At 49.9% G+C, this 9,896-nt stretch overlaps 1 long non-coding RNA gene across 1 annotated transcript; it reads right to left on the reverse strand.

Moving 5' to 3' along the window:
* Positions 1-436: 436 nt before the first annotated feature.
* LOC137440341 (uncharacterized) lies at positions 437-1,840 on the reverse strand. The gene is made up of 3 exons (XR_010987175.1): positions 1,784-1,840; positions 1,103-1,159; positions 437-520 (listed from the first exon to the last, which is right to left on the reverse strand). It is a non-coding gene; the product is annotated as an uncharacterized lncRNA (long non-coding RNA).
* Positions 1,841-9,896: the final 8,056 nt, after the last annotated feature.

Raw genomic sequence — 9,896 nt, forward strand, 5'->3', positions numbered from 1 at the left:
TCATGTGGAGCCCATCACAGGTGTTTCAGATGTTACATCAAAATAAAGAGGGATTTAGAATGTAAATATTTTAGTATGGGCTTTAAGACTAAGGTCCACATACAACAAAGGGTTTAGACCTGTAACTCTTGTTTAAGATTTTATCCCCTTGTTGGTGACTGGAGGAAGTCAGGACCTCACACAGGAGTTCAGAGTCTAAACCCTCAGTTTGGGCTGGGCCTTAAATGCCTTAGCAGTGGTAAACTTCAGAGTCAATAAATGTCAGTGATACTTAGGTACCTAATCTGCCAAAATCACCTTGGCTAATGTAACCCACCATACAATTTGCCACACATAGAAGTGATATCCAAGGGCACTGGGTGGACAAACTGGGGCTGAACAATAAATACTATATCAGTGGTTGATTTAAATACAGTTGTTGCTGGCCAAAGGATACACTGCCATTTGATGACTTGAGGAATGGACAGAAAGAATTCTGTGCTTTTTTGGGACTCCCTGCCAGCATTCATGTACTGAAGACCTAGGTAAACACAGCAAAATTGTCATGTGTGTATGAAAATGTAGCTCATATTCTGTATCTGTAACAGAAATATAGAAGCAGAAGAATCTATCCTGGTTCAGCAGAAGGGTCTGTATTCTGTAATTCTACCTGGAGCCCTTAGAGGTGGTAAGAGCCATCGAGGCAGGCCCCTCTGAAGACCAACTGAAATTTTACATGAGCCCAAACTTGTCCCATGGAGTCTCTGTTTCTTTTTTTTGCTCACGTCATGGGCCTCGGGTGAGCAGGCTTCTAATCTAGGTTCCTAATTGGTGCCTCAAACAAAGGGGGTGACTGGGTCAGCTGTCTTCCAAATTAAGTGCTACTCTGGCTGCAAATACAGGCATAGCTGCAGTGCCATGGAAAAAAATTATCATCATAATTTAACCTCAAAAATTAGCATATGCTTAAAAGTTTTGAGAACAGAGAGCTTCCCAGGACACCAAAGAAGCAGCAGAAATGGAGTCTTTAGTCACTTGTAAGATGCAGCATATGGAACCCTCCCTGACCTCCCAGAAAAGGGAAAGAAGTCAAATATGCTGGACTAGGAGGGCCTTCTCTCACCCAGCCTCAACTCTGGCCTTGCTGAGATGCATTCATTCCTCCTCCTGCCCCCATCCCCTGCAAAAAAAGAAACAAAAATAAATTAAAAAAAAGGGTAGTTCTACTGGATCTTCACGCCCACAATGACACTAAACAAGACAAAACAAATCAGTTAAAATGCAGAGGCTAGGGGAAGCTCCTGGGGGAACACCCTTGGCCAAATTAAAAAGCACCTTCAGGGCAGGTTTTATGTAGAGGATCGAAACCTTCTGCCACGGGCACCACCACATTCCCAAGGGCGATCTCCACCCAAGACCCACTCCCCCGCGGGCCACTGTATCCTACATGCCCCTCTCCACTCTGCAGCCTGTGCTACTGAACCTGCAGGGTGTCAGGGCAGCAGTCTGGGACCTGCCATTAAAGAAATCAGCGTGCCCTGCGGTTGGCCTCTGCTTTGCCTAGGACGAGGTGCTTTAAAAAAAAGAAGAAAATTAAAAAAAGGGGGGGGAGAAAATAAATATTTAAGAAGGAGGGGAAAAAATATTAAAAAATGAGAAGAGAAAAAAGAGAGAAAAATTTAAAAAAAAAGAAGATGTTTTTGGGTTTGGGTTTTTATAAGTAAATGCGGGGGGGGGGGGGATATTTTTAAAATGTAATAAAAAGGCAAATAAAAAGTGAGGGAGAAAGGGACGGAATAGGTACCCGAATCTCGGCGTTTCTGAGGGTTGGGAGCATCGGGAGGCCCCGGTAGGAGCCGACAGTGGGGGCAAAGCCCGCTGGGTAGCAGCGGCCGGGCTGGGCCGTACTACCCCCGGTCGTGCCCCGCCCTGGGTGGTGCGGAGCTTCTCGGCCCGGCCGCCTCCCATTAGATGGCGCTACAGACTTACAACCACTGGGGGGGGGGAGGGGGGAGAGGCTGCGGGGGAGGAGGAGTAATTTTAAAAAGTAACCCTTTTATTGTCCGAAACGCGGAGGGCCTGGGCAGAGGAGGAGCAGCGTCCGGCAGGGGGATGGCATTTCCCCGCGGGGAGCGCCCGGGGAGGCCAGTACCCCGGCGCCCGTGCTGGGCCCCTGTGGTCCATCAGGGCAAGACGGGAAGCAGGCGGGAGAGCGAGCGGGGGCTTGAAGGAGCCGGTGCACCTTCCAGGGAAAGATCTTGCAGGAGTCGGGGGGATGGCTTGCCACCGACCGGTGCCCGCCCGGGAGCTCAGCAAAGCGGGCGCGCAGATTCCCCGTGTACCCCCGCGTTACTTTTCCAAAAAGCTGCTCAGGGTATTTGCACCGGCTGCGTGCTCTCTGTTGGTTGATTGTTTCGTTAACACTCCCTCCGCACAATCACACACAATACATCGCTTTTGGAGGTTTGGTTTGGTTTTGTTGGTTTTTTTTTTTTTTTCCTAGAGACCCGTGTTTTCTTCGGGTTTAGGGGATCTCGCAAAATTTCGGGCAACCGGTCAGGGACTATTGCAGGAACCCGCCGGAGCAGGACTGCACTCAGTGCCCGGCTTTGCTTTTCGCCCATCCTGGCCGAGAAAGGGGGGACCCTGTGTCGGGGCTGCGGGGTAAAAGCGCTGCCCCGCTGGAACGGAGTTCCTGGAGCCAGAGAGCTATTCGCCCGCCCTGCTCCACCCGTCCCCGAACAGAGAGGCGGCCGGGTGGCCCTCCGAGGCCCTGCGCTGAAGACTGTAAACGAACACTTTGCAAAGAAGTTAGGGCTGTCCTGACGCAAAGGCCACTCCACCCCCGCACCCCCCCGTCCCGTGCTTGCCGTCGGGCTGTGAACTTTCCAGTGGGGTAAGTTCTCCTTTAAGAAAGCGAACTGTTCCTTATGCATATTTAAGGCCGTTTGTCTTCAGTACCCAGCTGACGCGAGGCTGGAGGCTCACACGCGGGACCTGAATTGTAGGGAAGTAAATCATCCACACTTTAAATGCGCCCTCTGCCAGGGCTCCAGTTGGGAGCCCCTTGCCATTGCTCTAAACACATGTAAGTCAGACCCGGAGGGGCTGGGGAGGAAGGGTGGGGGGAGGATGAGTCTAGTTAGGGAGATGAGTACGGTTTTGTGTTCATTCCCATCACAGGGAAAAAACAAAACAAAACAAAACCAGAAACCTAACTCCCTCAGTATGCGTGTATCCCTAAGGTAGCTGAGCGGTGGGATTTCGGGACTCCCTCCTTCTCTTTGCTGGATGCCCAAGTGTGCCTGTGAGGGTCGGAGAGGAACGCCAGGGGAATGAATGAACCCCTCGCTTCAGCCTTGGGGGGAAGGGGGAGAAGACTTCTGTCCTCGGCGTATCAGAGGGCTTCTCCGCTGTGTCGAGGTGGAATCCCTATCAGTCTTTTAGGTCTGCAGCGAGAGGGGGAAGCCCCCCAGGGATGCGAGCTCTTAGGATGAGCTCCCGCCCTCTATATGCCACTTACAAGTTTCTGTAGGTATACGAAGAGACAAAGTGTACCTGAAGGGCCAGGAGGACGATCTTTCCACTGCCGCTCCAGCGGGAAGGAGCAACTTTTAGTGCTGTACTCTTAGCGGTTTCCTGCCTTTTAAAGTGAACTTGTTTGAGTGTGTTATTCAAAATGTGGTTCAGTAGTTATGCCTTCAAATTAAGTTGCTTCTAGGTCCTTGAGAAAAGCAGACATGTGTCCTCAATTGTATAGTAGGGGAAAAAAATAAAAATCCACTAGGTACTTTATGATTCCATCTGGAGAAATTAAAAGCCCAGAGCTGTAATGTTTATTCTTACATAGTTTAAGGAAAAAAAAAAAAAAAAAAAAAAAAAAAAAAAAGGGAGGGGGTGGGGAATGTGTGAGACACATGTCTCCAAATATAACCAAAGTGCTTTCCCTTCTGGTTAAAAAAGTTGCATGCGAATGTTTTCATTTTAACACTCCCTGCCACCTGTACTTCTCAGGAAACTTTTCTTGGCATTAGTGATGAAGCACCAATAGTACTTATTAATGAATTAATTATTATTATGGCTACTGAATTGACTTAAAGTGCTTTAGAGGCCAAACGCAAACTAATCCATGTTAATCACTTACAATTAATTGTGTTTCAGCTGCTATTTTAAACACAGTTTCAAAGACAGAGGTAAGCAGGCTATGTATGGGGTGCAAGAGGGGGCGGTGTGAGCTCCAGGGGTCCTTCCTGGCCCCCAGCACAAAGCCCAGAAGTTTCCTTTCGGGTTGTGAAAACTGCACAAAGATGCGAGAGGCAACGTCTCCTGCTGAAAGCTGCAAACATTCAGGAACTCGTGGGCTTAGGAATAGTCTCGGAAGGAGATTCCCCTCTGGAAGGGTCCGGAGTTTTTGTGTTATCATTGAAGAAGAAGCACCAGTGGGCAGCGAGGATGAAGGGTGTTCCGCGGAGCGCCGAGGCCTTTCCAGGGGGCCCGGCTGCAGTCTTCACCCGGGGTTGGCGGGGGAGAGGTAGGAGCGGCAGCTGTTGCCGGGCTCTGTGCGTGCTGGAGAGGACAGGCAGAAAGCGAAGACACGAAGGAGATAGTTCCTTCTCCCTCCCTGCTGCTCCTTGGCCGCCCCGCCGCCTGCGGGACCTGGGCACTTGGGGCAGCGGTGAGGAAGGCTGGGGAAGGGCAAGTCCAGCGAAGGGAACTGAGAGAGTTGAGAAAAACTTGAGGAAGACCCCAGGGGCGACGGGCTGGGGAGGACGGGGGCGAGTCGCAAGGCCGCCCGTTTGTGCTCTGCTGCGAGGAAGCATCTCCTGCCCGAGGGGTGCAACAAGAAAGCAAAGCGGGCCCTGGCTCAGGTGGATCGGGCGCTGGCTGGCGTCCGCGCATGGACTGACCGCACCTCCGGCGGGGTGAGAGGGTTGGGCTGGCGAAGAGAGGATGAGGACCCAGCTGGCCTTCTAGTTTTAGGGAAATGGGAAACGACCCGCCTCCAGAAGTTAAGGATAGGAGGGAGAACCTTGGTCCCTCCCGGACGGAGCACCGCGCTCTGCCGGCTCCTAGGCCCCCCAGCATCCCCCGGGGGACGAGCCTGTCCGGGGACACCAAATGTCACGAAGGATTCCTTCTTCTTAGAGACTTACACTTCGCAAAAATAAAACTCTTCCCCCGCCCCAGCCTTCAATGTGATTATTATTATTGTTATTATTATTTTATGGCAGTCTTCAGAATGGAAATTGGGACACTGCCCTTCCTCCCACCCTCTCTAGAATTAGGTTGGTTTTGTTTTGCCATTTTTTTTAGTGATGGTTTTGTTTGTGGTTTTCTTTTTGTTGTTTGAGAATATGCCTCCCAGTCAGGCATATTCTCAGAGATTCGCCCACTTATATCCTTTTTTTTTTTTTTTTTTTTTTTTTTAATTTATTTATTTTTATTTTATTCCATTGACTTTGCTCAGACGAGCAAGCAAAAATACAAACAAGCCTCTTCCCCATAGGTGCAAAAAGACCTTGCTTGGAGGGCAGTAAAACAAACAAGAAACTTTTAGCTGCATGAGAAGGTAGTGTATTAACTCCCCCGCCCCCCTCCCATCCCGTGTCGAATACAGCAGTAATTCAATGAAAATTAAGGGAAGATATACATTTTCCACGTGGAAATTGAAAAAAATAAGGTGGAAACAAGCGTCCAGGTAGGACACCTCGTTCCTGCTCATCATTCGTGGAATCGTTTTTACAGCTGGGGCGGGTGGTGATGGTGTTCCTGGCAGAGGTGCAGGAAACAATCCCCAACTCTCCGTCACAAAACCAGGCTGCGTTGGATGAAATATGCGTGATAAACAGTCCCCGTCCCCCCCCCCCCCCTTATTTTTATTTGTTTCCCCTGGCTGCGGGATCTAGGTATTCGGGGAAAAAAATGCACTACCGTTTGTGATGGCACTTTGTCGTCGGGGCAGCACACCCGCATTAGATTATTGCCGGGGATTTATTTGCATGCAGCTGCAAACCCACAACCCCGCTGCTGACCGCTGCGCATAAAGGGCCGCCGGGGCTGGCCCCTGCCCGGCCGCCGCGGCTCCCAGCGGGAGCGCGGCCCAGGCGGGGGCAGGAGGGGGATCTGGTCGAGGATTTTCTCTTCACACAGCCCGGGGGTAGTGGAGGGTGGAGGGAGCTGTGTAACCGAGCCGGCAGCAGCAGGGTCCCCATCGCAGCCGGAGGCTGCAGGTGCGGGAGGGGCGGCAGCCCGGCCTGCAGCCCTCATTCGCGCCGCCCGGCTCGCCCCCAGAGGCAGCCGCAACTCCCCCTGGTTTTTTTCAGAAGCACCTCCGAGAACAGTTTTCCCTAGTCCGTATGTCCCCCCAAAAAAGAACCAGTGGTGCGTCCTTGGGGGTTCTTAGAGCTATTTTGAGTGTTTTGAAATTTGAAGTAATGTTGATGTTCTGGTTTTCACACTTCTCCGTTCTCTTCGGCCCAGTAGCATTTGACAACGCTTGACAAGGGAGATCTTAAGCTTTGGAACAAGGGCTTTAGGTTCAAAATGCCTCTTTCGCTTACTCTCCTTTATCACCGCACATTTCCCCACGTTGTGAGAATGGATTTGGCTGCCTCTGGGATCCATGCGTCTGTCTCCTAAGACCTCCCTCTACTTCAGGCTATGCCACCAGGTCTTCTTCAGCTTCTCCCACAAAGCCAGGCGAAGGTGCAGGGTTCCCAGAACTTGAACTTTCTCCCCTCCGAGAGCGGAGGGAACAAAAGGTGCCCCCGACGTGGGGCCACCTCAGGGCGAGCCCCGCGGCAGCGCTGCCGTGGCCTGCTCTGTTCCTCCTCGGGGACAGACCAGTCCGCCGCAGACTTGGGGCGGGGGGCTATCGTATCTCCTCCCTTTGCCCGAAAGGCCGGCATGGGGCCGGAGAAGAAGGGAAAGACAAAACTGTATGCAGGAAGCTTAATTACTTTGGCAGAGTAAAGAGGCGTTCACACCCCGTACAGGCTTCTTCCGACAGGCGTGAGCACGGGGTGCTGCTCCGGGTGTTTCTGCCAAATACAAGGGGCTACTGAGTGGGGTCTGCAAGACAGCGAGCAGGAAGGCAGGGCAGCGTAAAGTGAGCCCCTCCACGGGGAAAATCGCCCGGGGAGGGCGACGCTGGAAGGACAATGGAGATGCACACACAGAGTCATGGTGGCCCCCCCGCCTCCCTCGCATCGCCACCGTGGTGTGTGGGGATGTCGCGCTGTCCCTGGGCCAGGCCACGCTACCATGATGGGGTGAATCGCTTGCCTGCTGCCAGGCCGCGGGGACGGTCACGGCTTGGGTCGCTGGAGGGCAGCCCACCTCGCTGGGCCGCCCCGTCTAATGAGGACCGCCCCCGCCGAGTGGTACATGGCCGGGCTGCGGAGACACAGGAGCGCACAGCCCCCTCGCCCTCCGCTTCTCCCTTCTTGGAGCACGATGGATGGCGTCTCCAACACCTTTCGCCCTGGAAACTAGGGAGTAGGGGGACAGAGCTGCTTGAGCAAATTGGGAAGCTCCTGTGGGCTGCAGCGGACAGCGCCTGTTGGGAAGCGGGGCAGTTATGAGAGTGGCCAGAAGTGCAAGGGAAAGGCAGGAGGGGATGAAACCATTCGCAGACTCTGTGTGGAGCGGGGGTGTGCTGTCATCTTTGTTTTGGTTGTGTTGTTTTGTTTTCCAGGGGATTTAGGACAATAGCTGTAGTGGATTATTCATTCCCGTAGGCAGTACTTCACTGTATAGGCTTCAGGATGCAGTTGGAAGCTAGGGAACAAAGCGGGCATCTAATGTCAAGGTAACTGGTCCCCTTCCTTTGTTTATGCCATTGTTAATGACGGGGCTCGCTCAGCCCTGGTTTCAGACTGCTGTATGGCATTAATATGGACTTGAGAGAATAGGTAGGACAATTAAAACCCAAACCCCAGAACAATAATAGCATCGACCCCAAGCCCAGATTTTCAGGTAAAACATTACTCTTCTAGACTCCTGGGAATTATATTGTCATTTCATCTGAAATTCGCAGAAATTCACGTACCCTTCATACAATTAAACAGATTTGTATCCATCATTAATGGCCAGGGGAGACACAACAGCCTTATCCTTCAGTCCAAAATCAGAAAGGAGAGAATTATTGTCAAATATCCACTACTAGAGCACGAGAGGATTCTCGCCACGCTAAATAAATAAATAAATAATTAAATAAAATATTTTATTTACAATAATCTAAAAGTAGCAGAAACCTAAGCATTTACTGACTCATTTTTTTCTTCCTGAGGTAGTGGATGTTATTTAAAGTTCAATATTTCACACAGCTCCTTGTTTAGTTTAATTTCCTCAACAATCTAGGTGATTTCAGCAAACTGACTTAAGAATTTCGGTACACACTTGAGTATGGATCTGCATAAAATAGAGAAAGCAGCAGAATTGGAGAGAGGCTATTTTATTATTTTAGGAAGGGAAGGAAGTGTATGTTTGCATGTATGTGGGTATGTGTGTGAGAGAAATAAACAGGTCTTTGCACCATACAGTTAGTCTGTGGCTTTAATGGGGACACTTAAATAAATGTCTATTAGATTTCTCTGAGAAATGTCCCACTCTGGGCCACTATTTTGAAGGAGAGCTCCAGAAGATGAAATAAATGTATGTTACTCCAGCACAACTCTTCATCAGCCTATTTTCCCCCCTGTTCCCCTCCCCATCCTTTACAAAGATTAGTTTCAGCTCTGCTATCCTGGGCCTGTTTTCTGTCAGGGAAGGAACGTAATAATGATCAATGCCCAGCACTTCTAATTTCTTTTGTATTTGGTAAATATTCCCAGTATCTTGAACTTGGAGTGCAGGTGGAAAGATGAGCGCAAATTCAGCTTCGGGATGTTGCTGTCCTCTGGCTATCACCAGCACTCACACAAAAGGGAAAAAAAAAAAAAAAAAGAAACCAAACAAAACAAAACCTGAACAACCAAAGCAACCCACTTATAAGATCTTCTAGCCCACACCTCTCCTATAGCCATGTGCTTGCTTTTAGTATTTTAGTTGCCAGCTCAGTGAGGTGGTCTGAATACATCAGGCTACCTGGGTTTATGTGACTGACTCAGGGTGTATATTAGTATTCCAGTTGGAAATAGAGCCTGGAGTTGTTGAGCAAACAGTTCCCGCTCGACTGTAGCGCAGAGTGAATGCTGTATAGTCAGCTCTATGGAGCGCTGGCAGGGAAGTAGCACTAACCATTTCCAAAACTAATAACAAAAAGGTTACTATATATAAAACGTTTATACAGCCCACACTGCCTCAAGTTGTTTAAATTTTGGTTTGATGCACATAAATATAGCAGCCATGCAGTTCCCCATTAGCCAGTCCCTGCTTTTTTGCTTTTTTTTTTTTTTTTAAATCAATGCATTTCAATTTGAAAGAATGGCCCCTGACGCAAGATAGTCAACAACCCTTTGGCTTTCTCCTCTCAGAGTGGACCTGAGGAAGAAACAGCATCTGTCTTTGTCATTTCACACCCATATCTTCGAGCCTTGATGTTATATTTAAGAACAGGCCTACTACCAGAGGGGGTAACAATCCCTAGCTGGTTTCCCCATTCTAATCTATTTTCCCCCTTCTTGTCTTAAGCTCCTTCCAAAGAAGAAATGATTCTGCTGAGGCCCTGTGCCTGGACTTTGGAAGGCATGGCACAGTGGTCTGATCTGAAAGCACCTTGCAAGAAAGGCAACAAGAGGACACTTGGAGTGACCAGGTATCTGGCATCCAGGAACAGCAATTCATACTACTGCAGAGGAAAGTTTGTTTCCAAACCAAATATTTTGTGGTGCTCAGTACTGGTGTTGAATCCATTCAAACCATCCCAAGTCTAAAATAAAGACCTCCGTTGTGGTATGCCAGTGAGCTTGTTGTGC

This window comes from Melanerpes formicivorus, unplaced genomic scaffold (assembly GCF_026170545.1).
Source record: "Melanerpes formicivorus ecotype bairdi unplaced genomic scaffold, bMelFor1.0.p_v2 SCAF_1, whole genome shotgun sequence".
NCBI lineage: Eukaryota > Metazoa > Chordata > Aves > Piciformes > Picidae > Melanerpes > Melanerpes formicivorus.